The sequence below is a fragment of the Oncorhynchus mykiss genome, chromosome 1 (genome assembly GCF_057628025.1).
Source record: "Oncorhynchus mykiss isolate SJ-2025 chromosome 1, ASM5762802v1, whole genome shotgun sequence".
Classification (NCBI taxonomy): Eukaryota; Metazoa; Chordata; class Actinopteri; order Salmoniformes; family Salmonidae; genus Oncorhynchus; species Oncorhynchus mykiss.
Genome location: NC_143022.1, coordinates 79,514,085 through 79,532,926, shown reverse-complemented (window position 1 = coordinate 79,532,926; position 18,842 = coordinate 79,514,085). Strand labels below are relative to the sequence as shown.

The window sequence follows — 18,842 nt, the reverse complement described above, 5'->3', positions numbered from 1 at the left end:
TACATCGACATAATTATCCTGCCTCATGATGCCATCTGTTTTGTGAAGTGCACCAGTCTCTCCTGCAGCAAAGCACCCCAACAACATGATGCTGCCACCCCCTTGCTTCACGGTTGGGATGGTGTTCTTCGGCTTATAAGCCTCCCCCTTTTTCCTCCAAACAAAACTACGGTCATTATGGCCAAACAGTTCTATTTTTGTTTCATCAGACCAGGGGACATTTCCCCAAAAAGTACGATCTTTGTCCCCATGTGCAGTTGCAAAACGTAGTCTGTTTTTTTAATGGCGGTTTTGGAGCAGTGGCTTCTTCCTTGCTGAGCGGCCTTTCAGGTTATGTCGATATAGGACTCGTTTTACTGTAGATATAGATACTTTTGTACCTGTTTCCTCCAGCATCTTCACAAGGTCCTTTGCTGTTGTTCTGGGATTGAGTTGCACTTTTCGCACCAAATTACGCTCATCTCTACGATACAGAACGCTTCTCCTTCCTGAGCGGTACGACGGCTGCGTGGTCCCATGGTGTTTATATTTGCGTACTATTGTTTGTACAGATGAACGTGGTACCTTCAGGCATTTCAAAATTGCTCCCAAGGATGAACCAGACTTATGGAGGTCTACAATTGTTTGTCTGAAGTCTTGGCTGATTTCTTTAGATTTTCCCATGATGTCAAGCAAAGAGGCACTGAGTTTGAAGGTAGGCCTTGAAAGACATCCACAGGTACACCTCCAATTGATTCAAATTTTCTTGAATTTTCCAAGCTGTTTAAAGGCACGGTCAACTTAGTGTATGTACACTTCTGACCCACTGCAATTGTAATACAGTGAATTATAAGTGAAATAATCTGTCTGTAAACAATTGTTGGTAAACTTACTTGTGTCATGCACAAAGTAGATGTCCTAACCGACTTGCCAAAACTATAGTTTGTTAACAAGAAATTTGTAGAGTATTTTTAATGACTCAAACCTAAGTGTATGTAAACTTCCGACTTCAACTGTATGTGTTTATACTACCTACTGGGGATGCCTGTTCTGGCACCACATTGTCAGAATAGTCGTAGGAATACGAAAATATAAAAACAGAAGAAAAAACTACACAATCCAAAACACACGCACACACACACACACACACACACACACACACACACACACACACACACACACACACACACACACACACACACACACACACACACACACACACACACACATACACACACACACACACACACACACACACACACACACACACACACCTATATTGTTGCTAAACACAGTGTGTTTAACAGCCCTTAAATGCGCTTAACATTTAAAGGTAATTTCCAATTGAGCCGACCGCTGCGTTTATGAAGCGTTTACCGTGAATGCGGTTTCCATGAACGTGGGATAATTATCTATAAAAGGCCTAAAGTACAGAGGTGTTAGACCATTTATCTTCCAAACCATTACTCATTGTGAATTCTCTGATCTTAGCAGCTAATAACGTCCTCTAATTGGGGAATACACAAAGTAATTACTCTGACATCAAATAGGATCTTATTTTTGTGAGCCTGTCAAATCATGCAGTGTTGTAATTACTCCCGCATTTCTGTAAATCAACACTATTTCTGAACCAAAAACGACTTGAGTATTCCCAATGATGAGTTGATGTCCTCTTTGCTTGTCACCGCATATTCAGCTCTAAAACTAGTAGACTTGTTATATAGTTTTCCTGATTTGATACCTGTGGATATGTGCCTGCCTTCATTTAGCAGGACAAGGGGTTATAATTGAATCAATAAAGCTAGTATTTGTTGTTCTGTTTTACTTCTTACAATGCCAGGCAGGAATTGAAACCAAAGTCATTTGAAACTACAGTATAATTAAACAATATAACTTGTTCTGGTTGCTGTGATATGAGTGCTGGTGTCCAGTTTATTGAGCCCTAACAGGTTTCATAATTTAGGGAGTTCTCAGGGAGCCATCCTAATCTTGTTTGATATACTTACTGTAGAAGTCTTTTTTCTATGAAAAAATAATACATTTTATGGTAAAGGATGGACTCTGCGGGGCACTTTGATTCATCAAATTGTGATTGAAAGGCTTTTATCATATCTCAGCTAGATAGGTTCCCCTGAGTAGCCAAGTTCCCTATTATCACATTTTCTGAGCAACATATTTCTCTAGAAAGTGCTGCCATGGACATGGAACGATGTTTACCAGAATGTTACATTAAGGAGTAACATCCAAGCCAAATATAATCTGTGTGAGTCAAATAATCCAGAATGAAATAATGGTAAACTCTCTGTAGGAAGAACAGACATATTTGCATCAGAGCTTTTACGTCAAAGCAACACTGACAAGAGCCAGAACACATACAATCAGGTCGGTAATTATTGGCTTCCTTGATAAAGATGAGCAAAAAATACTAGAAAATAAATTAAACAAGCACCAGGCTATGTTGTATGCTAAAAGAAAATGGTGAAATTATATAAAATTGTGAATGTGAATTATATGTTAAAATTGTGAAATGAATAGGCCCATTTTATACTAGTCAATTTCTCAGAGAAAGAGATGTTGTTAAACAAGTAAAAAAAAATATCTAAAATAATCTAAAAGATAAAGGTAAACAGTTTTGGCAGCCCGTTTTCAATACTCTAGCACCCTCCCCTTGCGAGGATAACGACACTGAGCCTTTTTCTTAAATGTTTTATGAATTGTAGAACACATTGGGAGGGATCTTAGACCATTACTCCACACAGAATCTTTCCAGATCCTTGATATCCTTTGTCTTATTCTCTGGACTGCCCTCTTCAATTCAAACCACAGGCTTTCAACGGGGTTCAAGTACATGTTCTGGTACTTGGTAAGGTTCATGATGCCGTTGACCTTAACAAGGGCCGTGGGACTAGAAGAAGGAAAATAGCCCCATAACAAAGATTCACCACCATATGTTACTGTAGGTATGAGGTACCTTTCTGCATATGCTTCTGTTTTTCGATGCGAAACCCAACACTGGTTCTTGGCCAAAGAACCGTAGCACCGGTTCCAATCTAAGTGCCAATGGCATTGATCAAACTCCAGGCGGTGCTATAGTCAGAGGACATGAAAATAGAGCTATTTGGCCATGCACACCAGTGGTGGGTTTGGCGTTGAAAAACAAAACATTCATAGAGCCCCACAGTGGAGGTGTCATAATACCCATACAACCTAGCAGTCAAACAGGGAAATGGTTACAATCGTTTTTCCAACAATCATTTTTTCCATTGGGGAATTTTAGAGACATTTAAAATAAAGGCTGTGTTTCCTGTAGGCTTACCCTGGCGTTTTGATAACAATGTAACTCTCTCTCGAACAAGGTGACTATCAATATATTCGGCTCTATTTACTCTCAGATTCTAAAATGCTAAATAGCATCAAAGTAGACATCATGCAAGACTACAAATCCCTGTAACTTCCTGTATGTCATATCTAACTGACACCTTTGCTATCAAGTATTGTGTCAAGAGTTCACATAATTGTACATTTAAAAAAATATATAGCCAATTTATTCATTACAGAATGTAATGCTAACATTACACATTCAATCCGGAGATTCTTACCTTTGTCTCATCCAGGTCATCATGTAATTTGCAGTTATTTATGATAGCCACATCAGCAGCTAATTAGCATTTTCATTTTGTTAGGTTACAGCCTTATTCTAAAAGCGGAGCGACACAGGGGAACCCAAGAGCAGACTCAGATGAGGAAACATGAATGAACCAAAATATTTATTGTTGCACAGAGAGATATGGAGTGCAGATCCGGGGTAGCTCGGATGGGGTTGCAGAAAAACCAGATGTGGAGACAGAGGTTGGAGTTGGCTGTGTAGAACAGGATAAACAGGTCCTGGTGGGAATCCAAGGTAGTGGTGGTGCGTAAAATCCAGAGCAAGGTAGTTGGGTGGTGAGATGTGGAACAGGAGCCAGAGACAGAGCAGTAACTGCAATGAGAGGATAAACGGTGTTAGGCAGGGAAACAGGCACAGCAGAGTAACAGGATCTTGAGTAATAATACATGACTAGAATCATGAACTGACTGAGCAGAGATTACGATCTGGCAGAGTGGAAGTGGCAGGACTGAGTATTTGTAGAGGTCTTGATTATGGAACGAGTTGCAGCTGGTAGGGATCTGCTCTGACTCAGCATACCTGTCTCCAACCACACAATCACAGAGAGAGGGAGAGAGAGAGAGTGTACAGGGGGAGTAACTGCAGGTCAAGAAGACACCGGATTAACACCAGAGGGCGTAGCAGGAGCAGATGTGACATCATCAATCTCCACACAATAGCTGCATAATGACAAAGCAAAAACAGTTTTTTATACATTTTTGCTAATGTATAAAAAATGCAAACTGAAATATCATATTTACATAAGCATTCAGAGCCTTTGTTGAAGCACTTTTGGCAGCGATTACAGCCTCAAGTCTTCTTGGGTATGACGCTACAAGCTTGGTGTAACGGATGTGAAACGGCTAGCTTAGTTAGCGGTGCGCGCTAAATAGCGTTTCAATCGGTGACGTCACTTGCTATGAGACCTTGAAGTAGTGGTTCCCCTTGCTCTGCAAGGGCCGTGGCTTTTGTGGAGCGATGGGTAACGATGCTTCTTGGGTGACTGTTGTTGATGTGTGCAAAGGGTCCCTGTTTCGCGCCCGGGTATGGGCGAGGGGACGGTCTAAGGTTTTACTGTTACATTGATGCTGTTGACCCGGATCACTGGTTGCTGCGGAAAAGGAGGAAGGTCAAAAGGGGGGTGGGTGTAACGGATGTGAAACGGCTAGCTTAGTTAGTGGTGCGCGCTAAATAGCGTTTCAATCGGTGACGTCATTTGCTTTGAGACCTTGAAGTAGTGGTTCCCCTTGCTCTGCAAGGGCCGCGGCTTTTGTGGAGCGATGGGTAACGATGCTTCGTGGGTGACTGTTGTTGATGTGTGCAGAGGGTCCCTGGTTCACACCTGGGTATGGGAGAGGGGACGGTCTAAAGTTATACTGTTACATTGGCACACCTGATTTGGGGAGTTTCTCCCATTCTTCTCTGCAGAACCTCTCAACCTCTGTTAGGTTGGATGGGGAGCATCCCTGCACGGCTATTTTAGGTCTCTCCAGAGATGTTTGATTGGGTTCAAGTCCGGGCTCCGGCTGGGCCACTCAAGGAAATTCAGAGACTTGTCCCGAAGCCATTCTTGTGATGTCTTGGCTGTGTGCTTAGGGTCGTTGTCCTGTTGGAAGGTGAACCTTTTCCCCAGTCTGAAGTCCTGAGCACTTTGGAGCAGGATTTCATCAAGGATCTCTCTGTACTTTGCTCCGTTCATCTTTCCCTCGATCCTGACTAGTTTCCCAGTCCCTGCCGCTGAAAAATATCTCCACAGCATGATGCTGCCACCACCGTGCATCAACGTAGGGATGGGCCAGGTTTCCTCCAGACGTGAAGCTTGGCATTCAGGCCGAAAAGTTACATATTGGTTTCATAAGACCAGAGAATCTTGTTTCTCATGGTCTTAGAGTCATTTAGTTGCCCTTTGGCAAACTCCAAGTGTGCTGTCATGTAACCTATTACTGAGGAGTGGCTTCCATATGGCCACTCTACCATAAAGCCTGATTGGTGGAGTGCTGCAGATATGGTTGTCCTTCTGGAAGGTTATCACATCTCCACAGAGGAACTCTAGAGCTCTGTCAGAGTGACCATCGGGTTCTTGGTCACCTCCCTGACCAAGGCCCTTCTCCCCAGATTTCTCAGTTTGGCCCGGGCTGCCAGCTCTAGGAAGATCTATGTGGTTGCAAACTTCTTTCATTTAAGAATGAGGCCACTGTGTGTGTTCTTGGGGACCTTCAATGCTGCAGAAATGGTTTGGTACCCTTCCCCAGATCTGTGCCTCGACACAATCCTTTCTCTGAGCTCTATGGACAATTCCTTTGTTTTTGCTTTGTCATTACGGGGTATTGTGTGTAGATTTTATTTTTTTATTTAGTTCATTTTAGAATAAGGGTGTCACATAACAAAATGTGGAAAAAGTCAAGGGGTCTGAATACTTTATGAATGAACTGTAAATAGAGCTCAATATATTGATAAAAGCCACCTTGTCCTAGAGAGATTTACACGGTTATCAAAACGTCATGCCAGGGTAAGCCTACAGGAAACACTGCCCTTATTCTAAGCGTTTCTAAAAATCTCCTATGGGAAAAACGAATGGTGAAAAAAACGATTGGAACTATTTTCTTGTTTGACCTGTAAAAATGTTCCTGTAAAATGTTTCATTAAAAGGTGTTTTGTTATAAATGACATGGTAATTTACTCCACGTTGTGCACTGATTAGATCAATACACCTGGTGCTTTAGGAGAAAGTGTCTCACCTGTAATTTGGTGTATCAATAGCAATGAATTATAGATGGTTTACATCAGTGTTTGTTTACATTTAGTTTACAGTGTTTGTTTACATTTACAGAGTACTACCTTATGGTTTCTGATGGGGTACGACAGTTGAACTAAGCTCATGAGGCATTTATAAGTAATATTCTTCAAGAATCATAAGGTTATTTATAAGTCCAATATGTAGCAAATGCAGATTGCCCATTAAACATGAGGCTGACTTTCCCTGTGTGTGATAACTGTAGATTATGTCTAAACTTAGACTTCTACATCAGCCTTCACAAATGATTTCCAAACATGTTTACTCTTGAACATGTTTTTAGGAACTTCAAAGTTCCTCATCCACATCAATAAGGCCGGCTATAACAAAAATAACCACAGTCAAGTGAACACTGTGTTGTGGTTGGACAACATTTTCTCTTCCTCTTTATGCATATTTAATGAACTCTGTTCTCGCAAATAGCATCAACAAAGAGCCAGGGAACCTTTCCTTAAGTCTTCTGTCCACCTTTGTTAACTGGGTAACAGTCTATTGTGAGTGACTGTGTAAGTGCTGCCACTGAGATAAGAGATCAGAGAAGAAGGGTTGAAGAATGGCCCTAAACCACATCATTTCATAATGAAAGTTTCACATGTTTACTGCATTCAATATTACTTGGGAATCCTGTACCTACAGGACCAAGTCACTGAGGTCAGAGACAAAATAGTTTTGTTTCTCAATAAATTGTATTCAGACACAGGTCTGTGTAGATATCCCTTGAATATTACATTTTTTGAAATGGCACTAACTCAAACTAAAAACTAAGGGGTTAAATAATAGTTCACTCAATTTACTTGATAAACAAGCAGTTTAATATCGAAGTGACTACAGCCGTTTCTTCCCACATTTCTATAATTCAGCTTATTTGGTTTCATCACGGAGCCATACCAAACCATCTATTGCTCTCGTGCCCAAAAGGAAGAACAAATAAAGCAGAAATCAATCCTTTAGAGGTCACCTGCACAACAAGTCTGGGACACTTAACTCATGTGAATTCAAGGATGACAGACTGCACATGCAAAGGTTGTGGCCCTCTTTAAGAATAACAGCTCCTGCTCATCCATCCATCAACCTGTCACTTATGGATATAACAAGGTCATTTACAGTGCCTTCAGTAAGTATTCCTACCCCTTGACTTATTACACATTTTGTTGTGTTACAGTCTGAATTCAATATGGCTACCAAGCATATTTTTCTCACCCAACTACACCCAATACACCGTAACATACATAATACACCATAATACACCCCTTTTTGATCTGGTTTCAGCTCTGCAACTCCCCAACATGCTCGGGGGACGAAATTCGAGTCATGCGTCCCCCGAAACATGACCCGCGTGCTCCATCACGTCCAAACACGATCAGGACACACAGGTTTGAAATATCAAAACAAACTCAGAACCGATCATATTATTTTTCGAAAAGGGTGAAAATCATTGAACATTTATGTAAATTTAGCTAGCTAGCTTGCTGTTGCTAGCTCATTTGTCATGGGATATAAACATTGGGTTGCTATTTTACCTGAAATGTACAAGGTCAGCTACTCTGACAATTCATCCACAGATAAAACGGTAAACCAAATTTGTTTCTAGTCATCTCTCCTCCTTCTTTCAGGCTTCTTATTATTATTTTGGACTTTATATGGCAGTTGGCAACCAACTTTAGGTGCATTACTGCAACCGAGTGTGGACCTAAATTCATCTTTCAATCACACACGCGGGTGTGTTCCTAAAAACCAATGAGGAGATGGGAGAGGCCGGACTTGCAACGTGTTGAGCGTCACAAATAGAACCAATTTCTATTTAAGCATCTGGACACGCAGACGCTTGCTGACGCACGTGAGAAGTTTGGGTTCAATGATTGAATAACGTGTATGCGTACATTTATTTTGCAGCGCGACATGTCCGATCTGGTCAGCATGTAAGAGCTTTCCATACCTGGATTGTGCATCATTTGCCCATTATTCTTTTCAAAATTCTTCAGGATCTGTCAAATTGGTTGTTGGTCATTGTAAGACAACCATTTTCAAGTCATGCCATAGATTTTCAAGTAGATTTAAGTCAAAACTGTAACTCAGCCGGAACGTTCACTGACTTCTTGTTAAGCAGTTCCAGTGTAGATTTGGGCTTGTGTTTTAGGGTATTGTCCTGCTGAAAGGTAAATTAATCTCCCAGTGTGTTGTGGAAAGCAGACTGAATTAGGAGTTTCCTGTGCTTAGCTCCATTATGTTTATTTTTTATCCTGAAAAACTTCCCAGTACTTAATGACTACAAGCATATTCATAACATGTTGCAGCCACCACTATACTTGAAAAAAGTGGTACTCAGTAAATTGCTTTATTGGATTTGGCCCAAACATAACACCTTCTATTCAGGACAAAAAATGTATTGCTTTGCCACATTTTTTGCACTATTACTTTATTTTCCATGTTTTTGAATAGTTTTATTCTGTACAGGCTTCATTATTTTCACTCTGTCAATTAGGTTAGTATTGAGGAGTAACTACAATGTTTTTCATCCATCCTCCGTTTTCTCCAATCACAGTCATTAAACTCTGTAACTGTTTTAAAGTCACCATTGTCCTCATGAAATCCCAGAGTTGTTTCCTTCCTCTCCTGCAACTGTGTTAGGAATGTATCTTTGTAGTGACTGGGTGAATTGATACACCATCCAAGTGTAATTCATAAGCTCAAAGGGATATTGTGTTTCATGTCATTTTTGTTTAAATGTTTAAATATAATTTTTTAAACATCTACCAATAGGTGCCCTTTTTGCTCGGCATTGGAAAACCTCTCTTGTGGTTGAATCTGTGTTTGAAATTCACTGCTTGACTGAGGGACTTTACAGATAACTGAATGTGTGGGGTACAGAGATGTGGTAGTCATTCAAAAAATCATTTTTAACATATTATTGCACACAGAGGGAGTCTATGCAACTTATTATGTGACGTGTTAAGCAAGGTTTTACTCTTGGGCTTATTTAGGCTTGCCATGACAAATGGGTTGAATACGTGTTTATTCAAGACATTTCAGCTTTTCTTTTTTAATGAATTAGTGAAACAAAAAAATCTAAAACATAATTCCACTTTGGGGTGGAACATCTCAAACATCTCAATTTAATCTATTTTAAATGAATTCTGTATAACAAAATGTTTTGGGAAAAAGTCAAGAGGTGTGAATACTTTCTGAAGGCACGGTACCTGGATCCAGTAGTGGTTTAATGTATGCACTATTATGGAACTTTAAAATCCAGCTGTCACTTTCAGTATTACCCCTCCAGAAAGCTAAATCATTATTATTTAATGCTTGGGTTACATAATGACGAGCCTTTTTACCTCATCATCAGTGCTGAATTCATATTCTACAGCATAGAAATCATGTCCCCCTGCCGCTACAGCCACTTCTATTCCTTCGGACATATGTGTGTACTGTGTACCATGGCCCAGGGGGGTAATAGACATGAATGCATAAAGCGAGGGTGACTTTGACAGTGCTGACAGGATATCCAATCCCCAAGGAGGCTTGATTATCATGTATTCAGACAGTCACTGTAGCCAATCAGTTTTCTTTTTATTATGATGTGTACTGTAGAATTCTTCCCCTTATCCTAGGGAGAATTGGCTTGTCTAATTGAATATGCTGCAAATAGGAGGCATCCCCTCGGGACATTGTCTAACACTTTTGAGTAGGGATTGTGACTGTGTGGGTGTTGCATATAAAATGTTGCTTTAAGGCTGTACTATCGTGGCTCTTGGGGAGAGGAGGCACATCTGGGAGATAATGCAAGCTGTCACCCATGTCAGATGGAGACCATTCTCATATAATCTCCTGCCATTTAGCTGCTGGTGAGAGTCTGCATGACCAATGTTGATGAAGGTTAGCCAAACACCTCACAGATAGGGGGCATGAATGCTTGCCATGTGAAATTACAGAGCTGGTCAGAGGCAGACAGAGAGAGCTCCACTGTTGCTTAAGTCGTTTTTTTTTGGGTGATTCAGTCATGATTGAAGCTTTCAGACAAATGACTCTATTTTTTGCTTTTGTAATAGATTTTGCATGCCACCCTCTCTATGGAACAAATTTTCCTTATATATGTCCAATAGTGTGACAGAGCCATTTGTGAGTCAAGCCACAGGAGAAACTAAACTGTATGCAGTAACATGTTGTACTGTACATATTGTACTGTACAACAGACTTTCACTGAGAAAACAGGGCATATTGAATTCATCCTGTACATCAAATCACAGTATTTATTTGTAGATTAGGGGTGCAGTCTTTATACACCTTCAGACAATTAGACTAACAACTAGAACTATGGAACATGAAATTCTGTTCTATACACGTTTCACTCAAGAGGTTAGAGAGTGAGAAGCATGGCACGATAGCTCACCCATAACTATACTAGCTACTAATAATTTCTTACCATACATGCTGTCTAATGGCCAATTTGTTGTTCTCTTTCAGAAGACGGCAGCACAAGAGGTGATGTGATGGTCCAGTTCAAAATTGATTGTAGGTTACTTCATTTTAGACCAAACATCAAAACGCTCTCATATGCCCTATGGCCTACTCAGTGCTGTTATTTATAGTTTTTTTGTGACAAGATTATAAGGTGTGGTACAGTGATGTTAAGTATATGTTGCTGATCTTCAACAGATGTAACGTGCGTTTCATCACACTCGACTACTGATCTGTCAACAGGAAATAGACGTGAGACTAGAGTCTGAGCACTGGGGTTTTCAGTATTGTTCCTACCCATATTTACAACCTTGCATAATATTTGAAATGGTACAACTGTTCTAAAGGCAGGGGGAATTATGTCAACATGGAAACCAATATCAGTTTCTCCCATGTTCAGTATGTACATCCATATCGAACTAAGTGGCATTCATCAAATGCCTCCTGGTTGTAGGCCTACCATTCAGTATTTCCATACAGTATTAAAACAGAGAATGTCATGAACTTAACCTGCATCTTTTCATGTTGTGTTGCAATCCGCAGTGTCTTATGGTTTACATACACAATGTCATTACTCTTATCTTAAAAAATCCAAAATGCACTCGCACATCTGAGCAATCTAATTTGCAGGTGCATGGCAACAGTTGAACAAGATGAAGGAGAAAGGAAACCGCACACTGCTCTTGATAGTATCACTGATATTTAATAAGCTTACGTATCGGTCACACGGCCTTCGTCAGAGCTTTTGGGATTTTTTGAAAGTTTCACCCTCATGTATACCTGGCCCCACCCACGTCCGTTCTACACATCGAAGGGGCTTGGAGGCAAAGGAAAAATAAATAAGTGCTACCAAATATAACAATATGCGTTTCATAAATATTACAAAATGTATAAATAAGGCGTATTAAACACATCTGTAAAATCTCAATGAGGACATAGCAAGTTTTCATTAGTCATAGGGTACATCATACGAGAAACGTCAGAATAATCTACAAGAGACACATATTTAATTTGCAAATTCACAACATAACATACATGGGCATTTCATCATTCAGTCCTTTAGGAAATAATGTCTGGAGGGTGAAAATCCCAAAATATTATTAATATCTCCTCCCCTGTCTGATATCTTAAATTTCTCTGTGCCACAAAATCTAAAGGTGGAAATGTCATGCGTCAGGTCATTGAAATGTACAGCAACTGGATAATCCCTGTCATTTCTCCCGATTGAACTTTTATGTTCACTAATTCTCTGTTTGAGAGAGCGGGTGGTTTTACCGACATAACAGAGCCCACATGGACATTTAATAATGTAAATAACATGGGTGGTGGAACACGTAATAATGCCATTTATTTGGAACCGTTTTCCTGTGTGTGGGTGGCAGAAATATTCACACTTTATCATGTTGTTGCACTGTGCGCATCCTCTGCATGTATAGCTACCATTTGGTAGAGGGCGTAAAAGAGCTTGGCTAATTTTATTTTGTGAATGGCAGTTGGCATGAACCAATTTATCGCGTAAATTGCGACCTCTCCTATACACAATACGTGGTGGATATTTAAATTCAGCTGGCAGAGCTGGGTCCGGTGATAAAATATGTGTTTCTTGACCACACCTCCCACTTTTCGCGAATTCAAAGTATATGTGGTTGTGAACATTACAGAGTGTTCTTTGGCTTTAGCGGGTCCTTTTTGTAGCAGTTCATCTCGTGTTTTTTCCAATGCCAAATTATGAGCTTCATCCGCACATTGTGAGGGATAGCCTCTTCTTAGAAACCTCATGCGCATCTCTGATGCTTTTTATAGATAATCCTCTGTGGAGTGGCATATACGGCGCAGTCAAAAAAGCTGGCTTCTTGGAAGTCCTCTTTTTAATGGCTGAGGGTGGAAGCTGTCATTCTGTAATAGAGTATTTTTGTCTGTTTCTTTTCTGTACAGAGTTGTAAATAAGGTTCCATTTGATTTCTCAATCCACATATCGAGATAGTGAACACGTTGAGTGTCACGTGGTTTAATAGGGCTTGCTCCAGATTCGAGCATATATCCATTTGGAACACCTGTGTGGGATCAACACTCAGTTTTCTATAGAAATGTTCATTGCTGAGTTGTCTCTGAATTTCTTCTTTATATTTTTCATAGTCTAAAACAACCGCAGCACCGCCCTTGTCTGCAGGTTTTATAACCAAAGATGAATCTTCTGTTCTAGTGAGATTCTTCTGAATATGGTTTGTTTGTTTCATATATACTGACATGGCTTCTTGTTCGACTAACCTACAATAGGTATTTATCGAGGAGTTGTTAAAACCATGGGACAGAATTTGCTTCTGGGCTTAAAATGGTTTCCAGTTCTTTGATCTGCTTCTTGGCCCGAATCAGTGTTTTGCGAAAACACATGCTTAAGTTTAATCTTGCGAAAGAATTTGAACAGATCTACTTTCGTATCAAATGGTTTATCTGTACATGTAGGTACAAAAGAGAGGCCCTTAGATAAGACCGAGTCTTGAGAACTACGATGGGCAGGCTGTTTTCAGTCTTGTAGTAGGTTATCAAAGGCCAGGAGTTCATCCAGTTAAACCTCTTCAACAAAGTCGTTGAAGAGGTTTAACTGGAAGAACTCTTGGCCTTTGATAACTGTCGTTCTATCTTTTCTAGTTTGTCCTTTTTCCTCTTCTTAATAGGAATTGCTCTTCAGCCAACGTCATCCATCATCTAAGATCTTCCAGTTGAAAGACTTGAATAAAAAACACTGCATCAACAAAGTTTCTTCTTCTACTGTGATTCCTTCACTACATTGATATTACAGTATCCTGGCAGTTTTTTCAGAGCGTTCCGGCAATGAAACATCATAGTTTCAGTTATTTACCCATCAATCATTTTTGACAGAAGCTTGTGCAGCTCTGTTTTCAGGGTGGACCTAGTGAGACTCAGAATGACACTGTTTCCACTCCTAAACACAACCGTATGTTAACACTAAGTCACACAACATGCTTGCAGTGAAAGGTCAAACTAAGTACACAGGGCTCACATGTTGCATGCTTTAGTGTCATATACAGTTTGTCACAAACTACTGAGATTTTCACTTTACCAGGATGGAATGGGTTCAATGTAAATCCCTGTAACACCAAGACATGTTCTGATAGTGGATCCTTGTTAACTTGAGCCTGGCCAACTGTTTCATCACAATAACACATACACAATCAGAATCCATTTAGAGAGACAGGACTGTTGGTTGTGTTTAATTAAACAAGACATGCTTCATTGCAGAGACTAATGTAAAGTTAGCTTATGCGTTCACCCATAATACACTATACAAATTAAAGCATTATCATGTAGTCACAGCCTAACTGTTCAATGGATATTCCAAATTGAATCACAGATAATACCAGACTTGGGGGGGAAATGATGACTTCGATAAGATATATATTTACCACTGGAAAATATATTTCTCGTGATCGCTCAATCACTTACAGTATAATACAGCATAATACCAAATAGGTAACTTATATGTTGTACAGAATGTGACTTGCATGACTTATGACCATGTTGGTATTCATGAGTCACTGTTCACTCATCCCTATGCCCATAGGGAGAACTCAATGACATGTGACTTAAATAACCAATAGAAACAATCCAACCTGTTAGCACATGTATTTTCTTACCATCTGACCAATTATTTACCCCATACAAACATTTACATTGTAATTTTAGCAGACACTCTTATCCAGAACAATTAGGGTTAAGTGCCTTGCTCAAGGATACATCAACAGATTTTTCACCTAGGCAGCTCTGGGATTTGAACCAGCAACCTTTGGGTTACTGGCCCAATGCTCTTAACTGCTATGCTACCTGCCACCAAACAAATGTAATACATAATGCATCTGACAGTTTCCGTACATTTTTTTTTTAACCCACACATTCACTGTCCAACATTTCTGATTTTCATCTACTAAATTATTCATTCCATTTTCCCATGGAAGATTGGGAGTAAATAAACTGTTATTTGCAATAATATTGTGTTCAAACATGTCATTAGCCTCATCTAACACAATCTGTCTGTCAGTCAATCGAGATGTGGATGAAATTACTCATACATTTTGAGAAAGTAAGACCTATTGTAGAAAGAATGAAGAACATTGTAATCTAAACAAAACTGCAAGGGCTAGCTGAAGCCTTACATTGTGTCATTTAAAGAAAAGGTTTAAATCTGCTGAAAATCATCTGAGGCTCTCAATGTCTTAAATACAATAAAAAAAACGATAGAGAACGTCAGTCCTTTTGAACTAATAAGCTTCCTATTTCAAAGCTTCTACTTTAAAACATTTTGTTAATCAAAAAGAAAAATCTAACCAAATGAATAGTAATGTCATTATTACTAAAGTGGTAGCATTGGCCAGCTAAATCCTGAAATATTTGCTGCTCGAACTGCCAGACACAATTTCCTGTTGAGTGTGTATCTCCCACTCCCTGTCCAGGAAAAGCATGTGCTGCTGTGTGGTCCTTAATGTACATAGACAGACCAGCCAACTTCTATTGGAGGTCTCATTAGATTTTGAAAGGACCAGAGAAAAAAAATATGATATTTTACTGTAGATGCTTCCCATAGTTCCAATTGTAAAGGAAAGGCCCATCAGCAATTGGCCTATTGTCTTTGTATATGCCTGCCTAAAAACTTCTCACAAAATGTTGTCTTGAAGCTTGTTAGAATACATGGAGGGGACAGTTAGATGTTATCATACTGAGATGTCTGCTCCAGTCCTTATGAACATATTTGAAGGGGTGAGGGTTAAGGCTAGGAGTGAGTCTTCATATTTTGACATAACTCATTACTTATTAGCTGATAGACCATGGGTAGTGAGAGAGCTGAGCTGACTAGTGTTGTCACGATACCAACATTTTACTAACAATAACATACCAGACCAAGTATCACGACACCGAGTATTATCACGACACCACAGGGAAAAACATTGAGTGACCTAGCATCCTCTTCATCCATTCTCTCTGAAGCTTTTTCTTTTCTAAACATTATGAGAATGTGATACACAGAAAACATGTCCCTTATATTCACACTTCTACTCAATACAACACATATATAATTTAACTTCACACTGTATAATACAATGCTGCATAGAATGACTGATTTGCTCAAATTTTCAAAGGCCTACCTGTGATTTGGCTGGAGAAATGGGAGAAAGGAATATACATGCATAATGATCTGCATTACATTGTGGCAGTAAGCAGAAAACACGGCATGAAACCTTCTTTACTCTTCAGTAAAGAGACCCACACAGAGCTCCCTCCCTCTCCCTCTCTCTCTCAAACACATACACACACACACACCTCTCTCTCCCACAAACACATACACACACACACAACTCTCTCTCCCACAAACACATACACACACACAACTCTCCCACAAACACATACACACACACAACTCTCTCTCCCACAAACACATACACACACACAACTCTCCCACAAACACAAACACACACACCTCTCTCTCTCTCCCACAAACACATACACACACACACAACTCTCTCTCTCCCACAAACACATACACACACACAACTCTCCCACAAACACATACACACACACAACTCTCTCCCACAAACACATACACACACACAACTCTCTCTCCCACAAACACATACACACACAGTTCCCAACTTGAAAACGTTAACCACCAAACAGAATATCAGGACCATCAGAAAGAGATAGATTGTTTGATATAATTTAGGCCTACATTAGGCCTATATGAATCCTTCCTTTGAAACACATCTCATGAGTGGTGAAGCAGACCTTTTACTTTCTTCATGTGCCAATCACATTTGCCTGACGGAACAAAATTGTTTATCAAACCAATAATTAGCAACCTGGGATTAGTTTAAAACAACCTGCGACATGGTTTGTGAAATTATATAAAATCAGTGTGAAAAGGTGCAGGGAAAAAAAGGTAGCTCCAGTAATATGGGTCATATTTTTTATTACCGTTTGAGCTGGAGACAATATGTTGTCTTTGATGTAAAGCTGCAAGCCTGCCTGTCGTGAAGCTGTGCTCTATTTATCCTCTCTGGCACCTAGAGACTGCATGACAGCAAACTTGCAAAGCCTACTCAGACTGGCCTGTGCTTTATGAAATTATACAATGTATCAACTTTGCTCACACTGAACTCTGCAGACTGAGAGAAGCAGGTGAGTGGTGGCTGGAAGGGAATGTGGCTGCCAGCTGGCTGATTACAGCTCCCACAAGTGATATGTGCATGAAAGTGAAGTGGATAGTATTGGACTGTCGCATACAAGAGACTAGTGTTGCTTAAAACTTCTTAGGGATAGGCCCCTTTTTTCTCAATTTCCTGCCTGAATGACGTGCCCAAAGTAAACTGCCTGTAGCTCAGGCTCTGAAGCCAGGATATGCATATAATTGGCACCATTGGAAAGAAAACACTGTAGGAGATTATAACACAATAGATATGGTAGGAGAAAATCCAAAGAAAAAAACAAGCAGCATTTTTTGGGGAGATAGACCATCCTCTTAGAAATGCAAGAGAAAGGTCACATTGTAAATTCCTATGGCTTCCACTGTTAGCAGTCTATGTTCAATGTTTCAGGCTTGTAACTTCAAAAACAAATAAGAAATAACAGTTTTAGTAGAAGGACACAGTCTTGGAAATTCGTGTTTGAGCTCGCAATGAAGGAATTACGGACCTGCTAAAATCGGTTTCCTATTGAACATACTTCTTTCCAAAATAAATATTATAGTTTGATTACATTTTAGGATATCTGAGGAGTAAATAGAAACATATTTTGACTTGTTGAAACAAAATTTAGGGGTAGATTTTCGGATTCCTTTCTCTGCAAGTTGTTCGAGTAGATTACTCATATCGATGGCACCAACTAAACTGATGTTTTGGGATATAAAGAAGGATTTTATCTAACAAAACAACACTACATGTTAAAGCTGGGACCCTTTGGATGACAAATCAGGGGAAGATTTTCAAAAAGTAAGTGAATATTTAATCGTTAAATGTGAATTTATGAAACCTGTGCCGGTGGAAAAATATTTTGATGTGGGGTGCCGTCGTCAAACAATCGCATGGCATGTTTTCGCTGTAATAGCTACTGTAAATCGGACAGTGCAGTTAGATTAACAAGAATTTAAGATTTCAGCAGATACTAGACACTTATATGTACCTAAATGTTTAAAATCCATAATATTTATGATTATTTATTTGAATTACACGCCCTCCAGTTTCACCGGAAGTTGTTCCGCTAGCAGGACGCCTAAATTCAACTGAATTTAGAAACAAAAGTGAAATAGTCATATGAAATAGTACTATGGTATTCTAAAATGTTGGTATCATAAGTATTATGATGTTTTGGTACTGTGATATTACTGTGGTACTGAAATACCATTCAACACTAGAGCTGACAATAACAACATCCATTATTCAGCAGTTTAGACATCTGTAAGAATTGCCTGATGGACTATGAAGCTATTTAGCATCATCATGAGAATGTGGCAGGTGACACTTTTCTTCTTAAGGCCAATATCTTGAAAACTTGACTGCTGACATGCAAAACATTTTGGGACTGTATCAAGAGTGGACTAATATTTATATTTATATATTACTATATAAAAACTATATATCGTTTTTGAGTGGAGTTCACCTTTAACATGAAACTTGGGCATGGGGAATTTCATTTTGAATTAAGGTCTGACACAGTAGGGGTTTAATAATTGATTCATCATACACCACAGGTAATAAAAACCACACATGTTGTGTGGCACATTTCATACACACAAAATGAAAATGTCCTCTCATCTACACGTGAACATCTGGCTGGCAAAAAACAGGAGTTTCATCTATTGTCGTCACTCTCTGAGGAGTGAAATGCTGCCCTCCCCCAAAATTAGTTAATTAGTTATTAAGGCTTCATTTGAATCACTTAAGGTGAACCAAACCCTATTTG

The 18,842-nt window shown here is 39.5% G+C and overlaps 1 long non-coding RNA gene across 1 annotated transcript; it reads right to left on the bottom strand.

Moving 5' to 3' along the window:
* Positions 1 to 3,729: 3,729 nt before the first annotated feature.
* Positions 3,730 to 16,114, bottom strand: LOC149985654 (uncharacterized). Its single transcript, XR_016497273.1, has 3 exons — positions 16,034 to 16,114; positions 4,055 to 4,165; positions 3,730 to 3,958 (listed from the first exon to the last, which is right to left on the bottom strand). It is a non-coding gene; the product is annotated as an uncharacterized LOC149985654 (long non-coding RNA).
* Between the last annotated feature and the right edge of the window lie 2,728 nt (positions 16,115 to 18,842).